Raw genomic sequence first — 17,897 nt, forward strand, 5'->3', positions numbered from 1 at the left:
AAGGAGGAACCACAATGCAACTATTTCTGGGGGCAACATTTATTTTTTTAATATCCTACCTTTCCTCCAAGGAGCTCAAGCTGGTAAACATGGTTTGCACCTCCCCTGTTATACCTTCACAACAACCCTACAATGTTGTTGTTGTTGTTTTGTTGTTTAGTTGTTTAGTCGTGTCCGACTCTTCATGACCCCATGGACCAGAGCACGCCAGGCACTTCTGTCTTCCACTGCCTCCCGCAGTTTGGTCAAATTCATGCTGGTAGCTTTGAGAACACTGTCCAACCATCTCGTCCTCTGTCGTCCCCTTCTCCTTGTGCCCTCCATCTTTCCCAACATCAGGGTCTTTTCCAAGGAGTCTTCTCTTCTCATGAGGTGGCCAAAGTATTGGAGCCTCAGCTTCAGGATCTGTCCTTCCAGTGAGCACTCAGGGCTGATTTCCTTAAGAAAGGAGAGGTTTGATCTCCTTGCAGTCCATGGGACTCTCAAGAGTCTCCTCCAGCACCATAGTTCAAAAGCATCAATTCTTCGGCGATCAGCCTTCTTTATGGTCCAGCTCTCACTTCCATACATCACTACTGGTAAAACCATGGCTTTAACTATACGGACCCTACAATGTAGGTTAGGCTAAATGTCGCCCAATGCAGCAGTGTCAGGATTTGAACCCTGGTTCTTCCGAGTCCTAGTCCAACACTAACCACTACACCACAGTGGCTTTGGTGCAGAGATGCACTTTTTCCTGGGGTTGGGACACTGGGACAGTTTGCTCAGCAATGCTTGATCAAGTTCCCCACACGCACCCTTGCTCTGGTTCCTGTGACTATAGCCCTGGGGTGCCCAATGTAGTGCCATCCAGGTGAGGGGAGAGGGACTTTGTGCTGGCCATCAGTCAATGGCTTTCCTCACTTGTCTTGCCCCATCCTCCAGCCCTAGGAGCCTTTAAAGGAGCTGTTTCCAGAGGAAAAACTGTGAGGGGAGGAGAAAGGAACTTTCGGAATGGAATTGCTGCCACAGAGTGCAAGATTATGGCCAGGGGAAGGGGGAGTGTGTATGTGTGGATGTGCACAAATTCAATAGTGCTTATTTTAGGGTTGCCATACACCTGGAATTTTCCCAGACATATCTGGAATACAGTGGTACCTCGGGTTAAGAACTTAATTCGTTCTGGAGGTCCGTTCTTAACTTGAAACTGTTCTTAACCTAAAGCACCATTTTAGCTAATGGGGCCTCCTGCTGCCGCTGCTGCGCGATTTCTGTTCTCATCCTGAAGCAAAGTTCTTAACCTGAGGTACTCTTTCTGGGTTAGCAGAGTCTGTAACCTGAAGTGTCTGTAACCTGAGGTACCACTGTACTGCAGTTGGTAGCAGTGTCCTGGTGGAAATCAACATATGGCAACCTTTCCATAAAAAATAGCTCAAAAGCGTCTACTTTTTAATGCGATTTTGCTCAACAACTTTGGCAAAAAACAAACGAACAGTGAAACATATTTCACTGTTTGAAATATGGCAACCCTAGTTGGATTGCTATTTTGTCGTCAGTATTGTTTTATATATTAAAACAAACTAAGGCGGGGAGCACAGAAGAGGCAAAGTTAATTTCTGGTGAGACAACCCTCTCCCTACATGTTAGATTTCTGAAATTGAGAGATGAGTCCATTATTATTATTAATATACAGTAGTAGCTCAGGTTACAGACGCTTCAGGTTACAGACTCCGCTAACCCAGAAATAGTACCTCAGGTTAAAAACTTTGCTTCAGGATGGGAACAGAAATCATGCGACAGCGGTGCGGCTGCAGTGGGAGGCCCCATTAGCTAAAGTGGTACCTCAGGTTAAGAACAGTTTCAGGTTAAGAACGGACCTCCAGAACGAATTACGTTCTTAACTCGAGGTACCACTGTACTGCTCTATACCCACAGGTCTCACTTCAGAACCCCAATCCTAACATCTCTTCTCTGAAGTCGTGGAAGCACGTTTAGGATTATAGTAACCTGGATTTAACCTCCAGTTAAATGATTCAGTTATAATGAGCTATGATGGAAATTAAGAAATCCTCCCTTCCAGTAACCACAAAAGTCCAGCCACGGGGCAGGGATGGGGCGAATTATTGGCGAGTTATTGTTGTCGTCACCCCCTACCTACCCTTGAACTCTCCTGTGGCACCAGCTATGCAGAAATTAGGGAATCATGCAGAAATTAAGCGCATGAATCTCCTTCCCATCCCCGATAGCAGGAAGGGCCCCCAAAGCTTAGTTCCTGCACAGGAAGCCGCTTGTTAAAAGCAGGAGGCGAGGGCGAGGGAAGAAAGGTCCGCTCCCCAAATGCGCAAAGCTCTCCTTGCGCACGTCGGGGGTGCAAACTGGGGGATGGAGCAGAGAAGCAACCTGCTTGGCCTGTTACGCGCTTCACAGCAAATAAAAATAAAAATAACCAGGCAGCAGTGTAAAGGCTGTCTTGGCCCTTTCCCCAGACCCAAAGGGACCTCTTGCAAAGTTGGCAATCTCCGGGGCACCTTCTGCCTTGCCGGACTCCCCTTCCTTGACCCTCCCTTTAAGGGCACCCACCACCTGCGTCCATCTGCACACCCAGCGCCTTCAAGACGCCTTTGCAAAACCGGGGGCTGCCCCAGTTCCCGCCCCGGAACCCAGAAAATGCACCGCCGCTCCTAGAGCATTGCTGGGCGTGCGCGCGCACGCTGGGCCATGCACCCCGGCGATGCACAGCCCGTGTACACGCGCAGCGCACGAGCGCCGCCGTCCAGCCTCCGCTTGCAGTCTCTCCACGCGGGGAACCCTCCTGTTCCTTCCTGCCGCCCCCTGACCCACCCGGGTTTGGGGAAGAGGGCTGCCTGCTGCAGCTCTCTTCGCCCACCACCACCCCACCTCTCCTCTTTCCTCTCCTCCTTCCTTCCTTCCATCTATCCATCCATCCATCCCTTTCCAGGACGCGCGCCCTCTAGCGCCGCCGCTTCGGCCGGCAGCGCCAGCTCCCGGGCAGCCGGGCGAGGGAGGCGGCGGTCGTGGAGCTCAACAAGGCGCCCGCCCTTCGCGCAGCAAGCAGCGGCTACTCCGCTGCCGCCTCTGTCCTGCAGGTAAGGGAAAGGCGACTCCGGACGGGCGCTGCTGCTGCTGCTGCCGCCGCCGCCCCTACCGCGGAGACAGGGCGCAGGGCCGGGCGATGCGGTCGGGGGTTGGTTGCTTTGCTTTCCCCATCGGAGGAGGAGGTGGTGTTGGGAGAAGAGAATAAGGGGTGCGCTGAGAAGAGGGAGGTTGCATGGTCGAGGGGACCCCCCCGACCCGCGGACATCGCTGCAGAGAGGAGGAGGAAAGTGCGGTACAGGTGGGCCGGGTGAAGGGCGAGAGCAGAAAGGGGTGCTCCGTAGGGAGAAAAGAGGGGTGCACTTTGGGGGGGCAGCGGGGGGGCTGTGGAGGCATGCAGGCGGCTGGAACGCGAGAGGGGGGTGGGGCCAGGGGGCATTTGATTGAGGGGTGCATCTGGAAAGGCGGGGGGGCGGGCTGCAGGCTTGGGGGCGAGGCACAGGTGGGGGTAAGATGAGAAGGGTTAGGGTCTCGGTGGGGAAGCCTAAGAGCTGAGGATGGGAGGAGGGAAGAGAGAAGGGGGCAATGTCTGGGGTGCAGTGGAAGAGGGGTGAAAGTGGTTTAGGGCCAGGTTAAAACGCTTTGCTTCTTTTTTTGCGTGGGGGGGGGGAAGGGAGGAGGAACGTGGATGCGCTGCAGCTGCATGCAGCCAGGCAGCAATGTATGGATACTGGGCCCCTGCTGGTGCTTGGCGGTGGGGGCGGGTGATGGGGGCAGCACCCATCAGGCTTGCACGGGCCTCCCCCGCATGCATGCACACAGACACACACACCCCTGCCTGGCACAGGGTGTAATTAGGAGGCGGTTGGCAGGGCTTGGCACGTCAGGGCACAGACAATGGGCCAGCCTCCCCGGGGCGGCTGTTGTGCCAACACGCTGCTAATGTGATTAGGGGAGCATTTCGGCAGCCAGAGCTGGCCTCCTGTGTATGTGTGCACGCTCGTGTGCCAGGGAGTGTGCAGGGGGGAGGCAGCGTGGGTGCGAGGCAAGGCGAGGCTTGGGTGCGAGGAGGAGAAGGGGTGCGAGGCAGGGAGGAAGGTCAGTGAAGGCCGCGTCCCCTGGAGCAGAAGAGGGCAGTGAGAACAGGCGTGATAGCCAGAGGCGTTCCGTAGAGCTCGAGAACAGAGGGAGCTCACACGCGTGTGCACGCGTGTGCATGTGCCTGCCCAGGCGAGGCAGAGGGTGTGATTTGCACAAGGGTACCTGAAGCACTGGTGCCCATGCAGCGTCCTCCCCTCTCCCCCAGCCTTTTGCGTGAAACACGTGTGTCAACAGCCATCCCGTGACCGGGCGTGTGTAACACCACCATAGCTCGCGCTTGGTTTGTGAACGCACCAAGGGTGCGAGTGCGATAGAGCAGCTGTTTTTCTGTGTGCAATAAATAGGATTCTAGTAACACCCTGTGCGTTTGCGCTGCAGCTTCGCAACTCACGTTAGAGATGGGAGATGTTAACGTGTGCGTGCGTGTGTGTCTGTGTAGCTGAATGAGGAAAACGTGCCTGGGAGATTGGGGATACTTTTATTCAAGCCATGAGTAGTTGGGGGTCATCAATCAAAATTTTTCACACTTTACCTGCATGCATTCTGTTGGAAACTGTGATGGACATGCATGTCTGTTTTGCCTTGTGCATATTGGGCCTAATAGACTCGTGTGCCTGTCATGCATGTTACAGGTGTTCATGCAGAGTCAATGCAACTTTCTGTATCAGGCCGCGGAAAACTAGGTCCTGGTAGAAGTTGCTGGACTCCAACTCCCATCATCCCCAGTCTGTGCAGCCAGGGATGATGGGAGTTGTAGTCCACCAACTTCCAGAGGGCCACAGGTTTCCCACCCAGGTCCCGCAGAAAAGCAGTATCCACGTGGGGAATTTGTCATGCATTAAACAAAAATAAATGCATCCACAATATTTGTCTCGTGAACTACAGTATTATGCTATTTGCTTGGTGTGTGTCTTTTGTATGTATATATGCATGTGTGAATTGCATCGTGTGCTAGTTTGAGGAAAGTATGAACTGTTTTCTCCTATGAGGGAGCCTGTGGCCCTCCAGATATTCTCATAGAATTGTAGACTTTGGAGGAACCATGGGGGTCATCTAATCCAACTCCCTGCAATGCAGGAATCTTTTGCCCAATGCGGGGCTTGGAACCCGTGAACCTGAGAGTCAGAGTCTCATGATCTACCAACTGAGCTATTGCGGGACTCCTACTCCCATCATCCCTGGCCACTGGCCCTGCTGGCTGGGGATGATGGGAAATGGAGTCCCAACAGAATCACCTGCCTTGCTCCATCTTTGCTTCTTGGTTTCAGATGCTTTGCTTTGGACCAAGGATGGCCTGTGAGCCTCCAGGTGTTGCTGAGACTCCAACTCCCATCAGCCACAAGCAGTACTGCCAATGGTCAGGGATGATGGGATTTGCGGTCTTCTCTACCCTGCTTGTGAATATTAGAGCTCTCACTCACCCCACTAGGCCCCACCCCTGCCTGCTAAAAAATCCTGCCTCCCAGCTCCCCACCCACCATCCCAAAACCTCCTGGAAGAATTTCAGGAGTTCTGATTTGCAACTCCTTTTTTCCCCCTCCTAGGAATTCTGTTCCCATTTTGGAGAAACGCAGCAGTCGTTCCCCACTCCCGCTCACCCATTAATGAAATTAGAAGGAAACCAGTATTAAGAATCAGGAGGGAGGGGATATATGGATCCCCCCCCTCCACCAATAGGCAAATTGAATGACAATCACTTCCGTCAAGGGGGTTGCGGGAAAAGTTTGCGGGACGCTGTTAGGAGTCCTCTTTCTGGCAGCGACAAGGTGTCCTATCGACCCGACACGGCTGTGGATGCAACAGGGGTGGGTCATGTTACCCGGAGATGCAAGCTCTGGGAAAGGCAGACTTGGGGAGGGGAGGGACTCATCGCTTTATATATGTGCAGGGTTGGGGCCTACCAGGCGAGAGCGAATGAGGGCAGCTGGACTCCTGGGAGGCTGGATTCCTGGGTTCACTGGACGACGCATGAACAAGCCAGCAGGTGAAAGAAGCCCATGGTGGTTAGGTCATTTTAGACTCTCCACCACCCTTTCTCTGCTGTTGGAGGGGAAAGTACAGTTGCTCTCAGGTCCTGCTCTGGTCACTGTGAGAGCAGGATGCTCAACTAGATGTGCCTGATCATAGAATTGTAAAGTTGGAAGGGACCACAAGGGGGCATCTAGTCCAGCCCCCGCCGATGCAGGAATCTTGCCCAAGGTGAATCTTGAACCCACGACCTTGAGATAAGAGTCTTGTGCTCTTCCTATGCCCCCTTGGTGTTATGAAGATGTGGGTGGCTGTTTAGATAGCGATGTGTATTACTTGTTTTTAAATTGCAATCTCCCCACCTTTTGACTGCAAGGTAAACAGTGCAAATATGACGAAGGGCTGCATCTCACAGGTAGATCATCAGCTTTGTGTGCAAAAAGTCTCTGATCCATCCAATCACTGACATCTTTGGGCAGGCCTGGGAGTGACTCCTGCCTGAAATCCTGTGAGCCCCTGATATTACTGAGCTATTGGGACCAGTGGTCTGGTTCCTATGTGTATGTCTGCACTTATCTTCAAAATATGGTAAGCCAGCATTGCTGCCTATGGGGAATGGGGGCCTGTACTTTCTGCTGGGTGGGACCCGGACCTCTGCCCCAGGGTCCTGCCCTGATAGCATTACTTGAGAGGAGGATGAGAGGGGAAAGTCGTGACTCTCGAGTTCACAGGGTATGGTTCTAGGTCTGGTGCTGGGCAGGGCTAGGTGATATATCGCCCCAAACTGGTTTGAAGTCCGTATTGTGTTATCGGTTTTGTGATTTTTGACCTGGCAGTATATTGTAAATCATGATGCGTATGTGTGTGTGCTTTGCAAAAAAACACAATGTGGGGAACACCGTGAAGCCAGCCAATGTTTCTGCGTAGCTCCATCCTTAATTCAGATATTGTGAAATATTGGTATATTGAGACGTTTAGCTGGTGATATATCACAGTGTTGGAAACCAGATGTTTCCCAGCCATGGCTTTTTTCCAGCTGACTCAGTTCCGGCACCTCTCAGGTGGGCGCTATTGCCATTCAAAGAGAAACGAGCGAGGTGTTCATGGTGAGTTAAAGGTAAAGGGACCCCTGACCATTAGGTCCAGTCGCGGACAACTCTGGGGTTGCGGCGCTCATCTCGCTTTATTGGCCGAGGGAGTCGGTGTACAGCTTCTGGGTCATGTGGCCAGCGGACTAAGCCGCTTCTGGCGAACCAGAGCAGCGCACGGAAATGCCGTTTACCTTTCCGCCGGAGCGGTACCTATTTATCTACTTGCACTTTGAGGTGCTTTTGAACTGCTAGGTTGGCAGGAGCAGGGACTGAGCAACTGGAGCTCACCCCGTTGCGGGGATTCGAACCGCTGACCTTCTGATCGGCAAGTCCTAGGCTCTGTAGTTTAACCCACAGCGCCACCGGCGTCCCCTTCATGGTGAGTTACAGCACCTCTTTTCCTAGAAAAATAGCACTGCTCCCAGCCATAATGCTAGGCTGTGAAAGCCTGCCTCCCTCTGATTGTTACTGGGACTACAACTCCCATCAGTCCTGGCCGTTGGCCATGCTGGCTGGGATTGATGAGAGCTGCAGGCCCCCAGATCCACCATCCCTGGATTATAACACAAGCAAAGTGGAGCAAAGGGTGTGCAGGAACAGTCCCCACCATCACCCCAAGATGCCAGGAAGGGGTGTGTTCCAGTGGGGCTTGCCCTCATGAATCATAGCAGGTGAGAACTGCTGGATCAGGGAGAGAGGCTAGGCCGGAGTTGCAGGATCTGCGGCCCCAGCCCTCATGACCAGTGGTCAGGGATGATGGGAGTTGTAGTCCATGAGTATATGAAGGACTACAGGCTTCCCTTATCCCTCAGTTAAACTGAGGTAAACTTGAGGAGCCAGGGCCCAAGGCGTGTTGCTGCCTGAGGCAGAATAGCAAGTGGCAGTCGATCCCCCGCATCCTTCCAGCTGCCCCCCCCCAAAAGTCATGGTGCCCGGCTGGCCAAGTTATTTTGGCACCTGGGGCTGAAAATCTCACAAGCACCTCTATTCCTCCCTGGCAGCAAGAGTGGTAACAGTTTTAATTAACAGATTACTTGCATGATGCTCAAAACCAGCTGCTTGAAGACATGGCAAATGGTAGGGCCGGCTCTGTGGAGTCAGGAGGAGTCCTATGATTTGGCGGGGGTGAGGGGTGGGTTCATGCACCTTCATTTTCTTGCCCCTGCTGGGTGAAAGAAAGCACTACTTCACGCTGCGCCTTGTTAAAAGTCTGGAATGCTCTCCCACAAGATGCCATGATGGCTTGAAAAGAGGACTGGGCAGATTTGTGGTGGGCAAGGCTGTTTGTGGCTGTTCCTGTTAACTGCTGCTTCCTCCGCTGAGGGAGGCAACATGCCTCTGAATCAGTGATAGGGACTCAGGTATATAAGCCAGGTGCCAAATGGCTCTTTAAACCAGGGTTACCGTCACCAAAACGGAATATCTAGTTTCCATTTTGAAGCCGAATGGCTTGCAAGTCGTATTTTTAAAATACTGCTTTTTGGTTCCTGAAATTCATTCTGATTGTGCAGATAAAATATAACTGATAGAATTCCAAAGGATGTGTTACTAGTGTGTCCCAAATGGTGGAGACATCCTAGGCATCTTCACTTGTTCTTAAGTGGCCAATAAGGTAAAGGTAAAGGGACCCCTGACCATTAGGTCCAGTCGCAGACGAAGATGGGGTTGCGGCGCTCATCTCGCTTTACTGGGAGAGGGAGCCGGCATACAGCTTCCGGGTCATGTGGGCAGCATGACTAAGCCGCTTCTGGCGAACCAGAGCAGCAACTGGAAACACCGTTTACCTTCCTGCCGGAGCGGTACCTATTTATCTACTTGCACTTTGACGTGCTTTCGAACTGCTAGGTTGGCAGGAGCAGGGACCGAGCAACGGGAGCTCACCCTGTTGTGGGGATTCAAACCGCCGACCTTCTGATCGGCAAGTCCTAGGCTCTGTGGTTTAACCCACAGCTCCACCCGCCAGGCGCAAAATGCCCTGAATTCCAGCTGCTCGAAACTGCAGGAAGGGAGAACACCATTACCCACGGGTCCTGCAGGCTCCCAGCAGGCATCTGGTCCATGTCTGTGAGAAACAGGATGCTGGGCTATGCTGGGCCATTGGCCTGATCCAAAACACTCTTACGTCTTGCCCGCCTGCCTTCCCCTCTTCCCACGTGAGCAGATGGTGGCAGATTCCCGCCTGGGTTACGCCGGCTATTGTTCACCTGCCCGGGCCTCATTAGCACTGCTGCCATGTCTCCCTCTCTCTCTCTTTCTCTCTCTCTCTCTGCTACCTTGCCAGAGATGCTCTGCTTTTTCTCTCCTCCTCCTCCGCCAGCAGCAGACACAGACACATAGGGGAGCCCTGTCTGGAATCGCAGCAGCCCCAATTAGTCAAGGCCTTTTTGTGTACAACACAACAGTGCCCCACAAGCTCTCTCCACGCAGCCGAAGGAGGGAGCAGCGTGGAGCCGAAGGAAACAGCTTTCATGTTCAGTTGTGTGCGTCGTGTAAACTGCAAGGCCTCCTGGGCGGGGATGGGGGCCTTTTTTTTAAAAAAAAAAAGTGCTGTTCCTGGCGCACAGTTGGGGCTGGAGATGTGCTAAATCACAGCATTAGCTGTGGCTCCTTCCTCCCGTCTCCCCCAACCCTTCCTTGCTACGCTGTGTTCTCTTTTTTTTTTTTAATGTATAGAGCTGCCTTCATGTCGGTTTGGGTTCCCACCCGTGCCTTCCTTCCCGTTCCCTGCCACCCCCAGCCTTGGAGACCCTGTAGAGGAGGAATCTTCTTCCTCTCTCCTGTGCACTTCTGCACTGACGTGGGGGCGGTGGCACTAGCACACGGCTCCAAACCACCTTTGTGGAGGTTCCCTCGAAAATCCCCGTTTCTCTTGTTCCTCCTCCTCATCTCCTTCACACACAGCACAGTGACTCATTGCATGCGGGGGTGGGGAGTGGCGAGTGATTGAAGCGGTCTGATGTGGGAGCTGGGGAGCTGAAATCCCCGTGTCTCCCCTTGAGAGTGTGCGCACGGCGCTCGGACACACGCTTTCACGCACGGACACATCTCTCTCTCCTGGATTCCTTCCTTCCTTCTGCGTGGCATCCAACCGGCGGCCAGCAAGACAGCAGGTGAGCGCCTGCCGAGCGTGCCACAGGTGTGTGTGCTTGCACATTTGCAACATGCCCATGCTGGGTGGGTGTTCGACATTTGCAGGAGGGTTGCGTGACATGCTTTTCTGAGTTTCAGCGTATGTGCTCAGCGGGGGGTGGCGGCGGGCTATTGTGAATTTCTCTCGAAAGCAGCAGGCCCTGTGCTAATTGTTGTCACCCTGGTGGAGTTCTGTGTGCCCGTTCTGTGCGCGCTGAGCACTAAGTGAGGTGGGCGTCGGTGGGCGCTTAACGCCAAGGCAGGTTTCGAGGGCTGGGTGTTATTGGTGGAAGTCCCAATTGGATGCTGGGCAGTGGACCAAGTGGAGCGGAATTAGACTGTTGCTGCATCCTTTTTTTGCCCAGCCAATGAGCATGTGCGTAATGAGTGAGGGATGGTGTGCAACAGGTTGGTGGAGGTGTGTCCGGTGCTGGGGACAAACTGTAGAGGATGGCTGTTGCTTCCATGCTCTGCTTATGTGTTTGCAGAGGTATCTGTTGGAAATTGAATGCTTAGCTAGACAGACCTCAGTCTGCTCCAGCTCGGCAGCTTGCAGGTTCTCAGGTGAGGCGTGGGAAATATTTCAGCAACAGGGAGGGTACTGCGACCTGCATGGATGTCTGTGTGCTGCTGGGTCTGCGTGTGGATGCGTGCAATTCAGCGACGCATGTACATGCAATGACAGGAAGGGTCCCGCGACAAAATGCTGCAATTCGAAGTGCTTCTGTTCAGGATCCCAGGCATGCCAGTTTCCTCCAGCTCTGCCCCATTTCCCTTTCTCTCTCTTTCCCACAACCAGGCAGCATTCTGTGCCCACTGAACACGCTCAGTATTCATTGGACTTGATTCTTATATTGACGGTGGGGGCAGAGATAAATTTTAGATGAAGAAGCAGGGTGGGGGTGGGATGTTCTCATGTCTGATTCCAGGTACAGTGGTACCTCAGGTGACATACGCTTCAGGTTACATACGCATCAGGTTACAGACTCCGCTAACCCAGAAATAGTGCTTCAGGTTAAGAACTTTGCTTCAGAATGAGAACAGAAATTGTGCTCCAGCGGCGCAGCAGCAGCAGGAGGCCCCATTAGCTAAAGTGGTGCTTCAGGTTAAGAACAGTTTCAGGACCTCCAGAACGAATTAAGTACTTAACCCGAGGTACCACTGTATATTAAAAACTTGGATTTCTCCATTGCTTTCTATGGGCAGCTTTCACTGCCATCCCTGGAGACGTTTAAAAATAGTTTGCCATTGTGAACCAGGAAGCTACCTATCCAAGGCAATGAGAGGATTCGCTACACCTTTTTTATGTCTATGGTTCTTTCTTCCTTCTTGTCCAGCTGCTCCATTCCATCCTCCCTCCCCCTTGGTTCCCTTTTCTCTCAGCGCTGGGCTGTTTGGGATTCCCCCCACCCAGGTTTGTGTGTGTTCACTTCTGCAGACACCAGGTGTACCTTGAACCTGCTGATACCTCTCTCTTTCTTGTGGGTGGGTGGTGCTGATTGGCTACATTTGTGCAAGCACACGAAGACTCAGAGGCAGAGGGAAGGTTGCATTGACATGCTCCTAATGTGCACTTAAGTTTGTGCAGTGGAGATGAGTTCTTGTAAAATTCCACATGGAGCACTGCAACGGCTTGGAAGAACACAAGAGATGGATCAAGCCTTAACCTGCCTGTCTCTGAAATGGGGATATTCCTGATCTTTGTCAGGTGCAAATGAACCAAATAAATAGGGACACTCTCTCTCACACACACACACAAACATGTTTCCTGTTATAGGGCTTTCAAAAGAATGACGATGATAAAAGAAAACGAGAAGAGATCCATATGCCAAAACCTCACAATTAAAAATAGAAGGGATATGGAAATTTGCCAGCACGAATGGCCCTATTGTTCTGTCTGCTCTTGGAGCTGATACTTAAATTGCTTGAAAGAAGTACGTTCCAGAAAGACAAACTGCATTAGGCGGTTGCCTTCCCACTGCCCCAAAGAAAGCAACTCGGAAGAGTTGTTCTTTAACATCTTTTAATGTGGCATAAACAGGAGCCTGTTTCATCAGATGCAGAGATGTCATCAGGGCTGAGCAAAAGGACCCCAAACCCAGCAGGGCTGGGTTGCTACATTTTAAAGTGAGTGAACTAATACGTGAAAAGAGGCCCGCCCTTGCCCAGAGGCCATTAAGCCACGAGTCTAAAATTACTTAAGTGCACCATCTGGTCTGATGCTGCGTGTTTACGAAAGTTCGTGCCATAGTATGACTGCAATCCTGTACCTAGGAGTAGTGGATGGGGGAAGAAATTCTGTTCTGTTTGCTCTTGAAGGCGAATCGGTCAGATGTGCACTTTGAAAAACTGTATGAGGACCGTAACAACGACCTACCTTCAAAATTCGCACTTGTCCGAATTTTGTGATGCAGTTGTTTGACCAAACTGTGCTTACAAAGGTGCATATATAAGGAGGTGGGAAAAGTGTGCGTTAAAATGAATATGTTCCCAAAAGCAACATACCAAAAAGCATTGCATTATGAGAAACTGCTTACAAGAATGAGTACATTGCTCAAAACTGCATACAAAGATGTGTTTATTGGGAGAAATTTGCAAAAGTGCTGATGAATTTTCTTGAAATTGCAATTTCAAGAACGGAAATTAAGGTTGGGAAAATGAGAAACCAAGGGGACCAGAATTGGCAGATCCTGGGAGCAGGTCCCGTTGAGTACAGTAGGACTTACTTCTGAGTAAAGAGGTGTAGGATTGCACTATTAAGTGTGTGAGCATTAAGGTGCCGCCTGACTCTTGAAAGTTAGGAGGCATTCCTATTTATCTTCCTGCGGAAACGTGAAACAAACAAGCATCAGACATATTGCCTTACTAGGAAGTTTCCTGAAGGCTTGGAATGCCCAGACATAAACTAAGGTGAAAAAAATCAATGTCCCTTTCAGATATTTTATCTCTGACATGCTTGATCCATATCTGGCTTATGCTGAGAAAAGATGATGATGATCACAATTCTCATCACAGGCTAAAACTGGCCATAAACAGTGGCAGCTTTGCAAAAGACTGCTTTGCAAAAGGCTGAGGAGTGCTAACTTAAACAAATACAGTCGTACCTCGGGTTAAGAACTTAATTCGTTCCGGAGGTTCATTCTTAACCTGAAACTGTTCTTAACCTGAGGTACCACTTTAGCTAATGGGGCCTCCCGCTGCTGCTGCTGCGCTGCCACCGCACGATTTCTGTTCTCATCCTGAAGCAAAGTTCTTAACCCAAGGTACTATTTCTGGGTTAGCGGAGTCTGTAACCTGAAGCGTCTGTAACATGAAGCGCCTGTAACCCGAGATACCACTGTATGTGTAATGCAACTGGCCAAACTACAGAGGGTTCCAGGCTATCCCAGAACTAGGGTGGCTGTGTGCCCTATTTCACAGAGACAGTCCTCTGTTTGGAGAAGTCCTCTCCAGTCCAGATTCTGGCTAAAGACCAAAAACCATAAGAAGGGAGCCACAGAGGTCATGAAACTGCCCACCAGCAGTTAGTGCGCCCTCTACCACTGACTGAACAGGACTGCAGATCACAGTCCTCCCCGCGACATTGAGATATATAATTCTATTTAAATTGGCGAATGGGGAACCTGTAGCATTTCTAGTAAATGCACCTCACTAGGGACAGTCCCTCCAAATGTCTCTATTTTCCAGGGACAGTCCTGGATTTGCAGAAGCTGTCCCGGTTTCTGATTTGATCCCGGAATGTCCCGGTTTTCCTTAGGACGTCCCTCTTTTCCTCGGAGAAATGTTGGAGGAGGATGTCTCTATTTTCATCAGGGAAATGTTTGAGGGTATGTGGGGGGGGGGTATCTCACAATCACGGAGCCACCAATGAAAGGCTCTGTCGAGGGCCAGTGTCGGCTGGGCAGCCAACCAAGCCGGATGATGGGTTCAGTGCCCCATTGGCCTGACATTGCAGGGCTGTTCCTCCATCCTTATGAGCTTCTCAAATCCTCCAGGCCCCCTAAGTGGGGCCACAGTTCTTTTCCCGGTCAAATTGCATTATTTTCTGCTGTTAGCCTAGTCCAAGTCAGGTACAGTGGTACCTCGGGTTAAGTACTTAGTTCGTTCCAGAAGTCCGTTCTTAACCTGAAACTGTTCTTAACCTGAAGCACCACTTTAGCCAATGGGACCTCCCACTGCTGCTGCGCCACTGCAGCATGATTTCTGTTCTCATCCTGAAGCAAAGTTCTTAACCCGAGGTACTATTTCTGGGTTAGCGGACTCTGTAACCTGAAGCGTATGTAACCTGAAGCGTCTGTAACCCGAGGTACCACCGTACCATGATTCATTTTTAAAAGCAATAGTCTGCCACAAAAGAATGCACCTACCCTATTTTGTATCCTACTTAGAGCTAACCTTCGGTTCCCAGTACACCTTGCAGTTTAAAAGAATAAAATAGTATAATAAAAATTCATTAATCTGAAAAGCAAAAAAACCAAACAAACCACAACTCCCTGGCAGCATCAATTTAATTAAATCAGACTGGACAATAAAGCAACACTTAAAACCAGTGCTTTTTTCTGGGGGTAAGCAGACCCCTAAACATTTTCTGAATCTAAGTTTGGCCTCATTGAGGGGAAGTATTTAAATATGAGTAGGAAAATGAGAGTACCCCATAACATTTATATTTTTTTTTCAAGAAAAAAAGCACTGCTTAGAACTAGCTGTATAACACACTGGAATGTTTGGATATTATTATTATTATTATTATTATTATTATTATTATTATTTAAAAGCTGTAAGAGCAGGGGCCAGGCAGGCTTCTTCGAAGTGAGCACTCCAAATGTGAAACGCCATGACTTAGAAGAACCTCCTTGTGGTCATCAGCCACCTACCCGCAGACAGAAACATAGAATTGTAGAATTGGAAAGGTACACAAGGGTCATCTAGTCCAACCCCTGCAATGCAGGAGTCTTTCACCCAACGTGGGGCTCAAACACACAACCCTGGGATTAAGAGTCTCATGCTCTACCGACTGAGCTATCCAGCAGGAGATTGTAAGGTTTGGTACAGACTCAGATTGTGTGGTTAGAATATGGTTCTAAAGAGGTCCCGGGCCATTCGTTATGCATTCCCTGCCGCTGTCTTTCATTATATTTTTCATTTATATTTTTAATTCTCTTTGAGGAGTCTGTATTTGAGCATGTGCAGACTGACATTCCCTTGCCACTAAATCCTCCTCCTTTTTTGTTTGCTCATTGCTTTTTAAAAAATTTAGCACATCACAAAAATTAAATACTGTATATGACTCACTGGTGGAGGGGGAGGCACTGTTTACCTGCAATCCTCCCAGTTTGTAAAATCGCTTTCTCTCAGAATCTGGCCATCTTTTCCAAACCAGCCCATGCTGAAGTTTTGTTATTTGTTACATTTTTATCCCGGCCCTTCCCCCGAAAACCTTGGGATGGCGTATGTGATTCTCTCTTTCCCCCACTTTCCCTCCAATTTTATCCTCGCAACAGCCCTGTGACATAGATTAGGCTGAGAGCTGAGGTAATTCAGTAAGCGTTGCGGCTCAGTAGGGACCATAACTCAGTCCCCGCCCCCCAATGTAAGTCTGACCATTGCACCATACTGCCCCGTCTGTGGACATTTGCCATGACTCTGGCTTGTAGGCCCGGCTCCTGAGAAAGGGAACACGGGTTAATAGGTAAGATGAGTGCTGGAACTTCCCTTTTCGCGAAATTAAGCATTTCTGCTCCCGCAAGCATGTCAGAATTAATTAGCTCCTTTTAAGCAGCTTTGCGTCGGAGACATGGCGGCACCAGCGTGCTTTTGGTGTTCTCCCAGGTTGTGTGACATATTCGGGGCAAAGCAATGTGGCTGTGCTTGGAGAAAAGCGAACTGGCTTCTACCGAATCAGACTCTTTGACCATCAAGCTAGTATTGTCAGCTCTGGCAGGCAGCCGTTCTCCCAGCTCTCTAGCAGAGAGGGTTTTCCCCCCTTACCTGCTGCCAGATATTTTAAACTGGTGATGCCAGGTAAACCTTTGTGCGTGCAGAGAAGGTGCTCTGCTATCCTTCCCCAAGGAGTCCTTTCATCGCTCAGGAGAACGGCGGGCATTTGATTTGCTAAACGGAGGCATGAGCTCGTGGGCCAGCTTCTCAAAGAAAAACGTGCGTGAGCAAATATGTGCGCGGACCCCGGAGCCACGCACACGGGCACGGATTGTACTGCATTTGGGCTGGCACTGCAGACAGCTGGGTGCTTTGCGTATGTTTTCCACATGCTCCCTCTGCCCTGCCTTCATCCCCAAGCGGACTGGCAGAAGGCTTGGGCTGGCTGCGGCCTTGTTTGCAAAGGTTTCCCTAACGTGATGTGGCAGGGACCATCTGGGCGCCTGGCATTGATGGGGTCTTCCTGCTAACACTTTGACCCGCAGCGCCAGGGGAGAGGATTTTCCGGAGTGGGTTACCGTCCCAGCCCTTGAACTGTGGCTGCCTACACAACATGTGCATTGCTTTTACTCCTCAGAGAACCACAGTCCCTGGGATTTTTTTGGGGGGGGGGGAGTGGTGTGTGTTAAATGTAGACTATGTAAGCAGCCTCTGCCAGCCAGTCCAATGGTGTGAACACCTTCTCGGGCCTGTCCTCACTCCCTGTCATGGACTGGCTGGATGCAGAGGAGTGGGGACAGGAACCAGCTGGGGAACCCCCCCCCCCAGGGAACGCCCAGGGGAAGAAGGCTCAGAGCCAGGGGACTGGTGGTGGGACAACAACGAGTGGTCAGAGGGAGAAGAGGGAGGAGACTGGGAGCAGGAGCAGTGTTCAAAATTAGCCAGGCGCGTTTTGCGACTGGCATGGGTCCAATTGCGACCATGTGGAGATCTCTGGAAGTCAGGCTGGTGACTACGGAAAGCAAAATGCCACTTAGAGGAAGATCTGAAATATTTTCCTTGAAGCTTGAATTGTGTTTTACAGTGGTACCTTGGTTCTCAAACTTAATCCATTCTGGGACTCCGTTTGACTCCCAGAACAGTTCAAAAACCAAGGCACAGCTTCCAATTGGCTATAGGAGCTTCTTGCACTCAATCGGAAGCCGTGTCAGACGTCCAGATTCCGAAAAACGTTCGCAGACCGGAACACTCCCTTCCGGGTTTGTGGTGTATGGGAGCCAATTTGTTCAGGAGCCAAGCCGTTCGGGAACCAAGGTACCACTGTATTCTGGATTGTTTTATTTGATGTTTTAATGTGTTGTAAATAGCTTTGAGATTTATTCATATATACATATATATATATATATATATATATATATATATATATATATATACACACACACACACACACACATATATATGTGAAAATAAGAGTAAGAATAAGAGGTTCCATTGCAAAAACAAAAAATGCGGTGCCTAGAGGTTCCGTTGTGGCGACTATAACCTATATACCTGAATTTCTAACGCTGAGGAGGAGTCAGAAACTGAAGAGGTAACAGGGTTTAGTGAGCAGGAAGAAGCTGTGGCAGAGAGCAGTCCAGAAGCAGAGGCTGGAGAGGAGTCAAAAGGCAGAGTGGAGGCAGGTTGCTGAAGAAGTTG

At 50.6% G+C, this 17,897-nt stretch overlaps 1 protein-coding gene across 1 annotated transcript in view; it reads left to right on the forward strand.

Annotated features, from left to right (window-relative positions):
- The first annotated feature begins 2,717 nt into the window (after positions 1–2,717).
- The window catches only part of SYT3 (synaptotagmin 3), a 54,863-nt gene continuing 39,683 nt past the window's right edge, over positions 2,718–17,897 (forward strand). The window contains exon 1 of the mRNA XM_080976834.1: positions 2,718–3,086. The gene's annotated coding sequence lies outside the window, so the exon portion shown is untranslated. The remainder of the gene's footprint in view (positions 3,087–17,897) is intronic.

The sequence above is a fragment of the Podarcis pityusensis genome (assembly GCF_964106645.2).
Source record: "Podarcis pityusensis genome assembly, chromosome: 13".
In the NCBI taxonomy this organism is placed as follows: domain Eukaryota; kingdom Metazoa; phylum Chordata; class Lepidosauria; order Squamata; family Lacertidae; genus Podarcis; species Podarcis pityusensis.